A 2,059-nucleotide genomic window follows, 5' to 3' on the forward strand; every position below is an offset into this window, starting at 1 on the left:
AGGTGTGCCTGGCTGCTGCAGCTCCCCAATCCATGTAGTGCTGCTCCCCTCTGCACTGTGCTTTCCATTCTGTAAGTAGGTGCCATTCCACTCTTCACTTGAATTTTGTCTTCATTTGTTATTTAGGCACTTTCCTCCTGTGATTTCCAAGCCCTGAAGTGAGTTCTGGTGGGTTTCTGATTTCCTATGTTCCCTTCCCTTGCTCAGAACTGGAGGCAGATGCAGTAATGAATATTTGGCATTTTATAATTCCTAATTCCAATACAAAATAGTGTTAGTGGATATGTAACAGATCTATGCATATCTCACAGGATATGGCCCCACACTTCTCTTTTTAACCAACACTGTAGCCATCAGCAGGAGGAGTAAATATTTTATCTAACTGTGAGCATCTGTTGGCTGCTTCTCTCTGCCCTCTGTTACCTTTAGCTACATTTGCTGTTACCTCCTGCCTTACAGGAATCTCTGAGTGCTTATTGAACAGGAGCCACACAAAAGCAGACCTGAGAGCAGCTCGTGACTCCCAAATCAGTCACAGACAGGACTCCTGCCAGCTCCAGAGATTTGCCTCATCCCCATAAATCAAACAGGAAAGTTCCAGCTGGCCAGGATTGCCTTGTGCCCAAACTCTGCCAGCCAGGGAGGTCAAGGTCTGCTGTCCACAGCTCTGCTTTGTGGTGTTAATGGAGCAAGGGAGCACAGGACCAGCCCCATGGACAGTGCCACAGCTCCTGTCTCAGGATCCAAAACGGATCATTTCTTTATTTCATTCTATTCCATCTAATTAATTCTCTTACAATAAAAATTTAGAACCATGTAAACTTAAACTTACTAGTTTCAATGTTCTCTCACTCCTTCCTTTTGTTCTCCCTGCCTTCCTTGTTTTCCAGTCACTTACTACCTTCTGTAGGAATTACCTGCTTTCTTTCACCATTTCTGTCTGGATTTAGCTAGCAAAGATCTGCAGCCACTGTGACACCCTCTACCCTCTCCTATTTATTTTCTCCTACACAACTGCTGCTTTCAGTAAAGGATTATGCTCCTCAAATGGCCTGTATATCCCATAAATTTAGCAGTAAGTGTATCTTTCCTCCATTTTTTTCCTCTTTGATTTTTCTGCTGTATTTTTGTTCACCTCTACCCTTGTTCTTTCAATTTGACCTATCATATCTTCTATCACTCATTTTTCCCACTCCTCTTTTCTCTGTGTTCCACATTCTAGTTTTCCACACAATGACTTTTTTTGTCCTACTACTGTTGGGAAATTTTCTGCTTTGCCATATGAGACCACAACTGCCTTTTTGTGGCTGATTTGATTAAAATGAATCTTGAAGTAAATAAGAAATATGGGAGGGAGAGAACATGTTTTTGGTTGGGTGGGTTTTTTGCTTTAGAAGTAAGAGCTTGCAATTTCTTGCAGTAAAGAATGCATATATAAATAAATGGGGCACTTGCCCTGAATGTGTCCATAAATTCTTTTATGGGAACAGAAGGAAGGGTCTTCCTCAAGAAAGATACAGTCCAAAAGAACTACCATTACTCAAATGTGAGTGCTGCTTACAACCTTGGTGTTTCATTAATTGATAAAGATTCAGACACTCAAAAGAGAGGTTCAAATTAAAATGCTAAAATACAGAATTCCTGGATACCAACAATCACCTCCTGTGCTGGCAGCAGCTGTGCAGAGTCAAGAGCTCAGGTGGTTCCAAATACCACGGGATTATCCCAAAATCTGGGCTGGGCTGTCAGATGTCCTCTTGTGCTCAATTTCAAAATGCAACTGGCACCCTGGGCTTTGTGAAACTGGCATGAAAATATTGAGCTGTCAGAATAACAGAACCAGGCACTGAGTACTGATACTTTTATTTAATCACTCCTGTCACTCAATTATTGATTAAAAATTGAGTAGAGGGTTTCTGTTATGTAACAAAGTAACAGTTTAAGTCAGAATTTTAAACCTAACAAGAAGGTCACTTCAGAGGATGAGGGATCTTGCACTTCAGATTGGATCAAATACACAGTAAAACTCTCAATGAGAATCCATCATACCTTGTCCTTG

The sequence above is a fragment of the Agelaius phoeniceus genome, chromosome 11 (assembly GCF_051311805.1).
Source record: "Agelaius phoeniceus isolate bAgePho1 chromosome 11, bAgePho1.hap1, whole genome shotgun sequence".
NCBI classification, from domain to species: Eukaryota; Metazoa; Chordata; class Aves; order Passeriformes; family Icteridae; genus Agelaius; species Agelaius phoeniceus.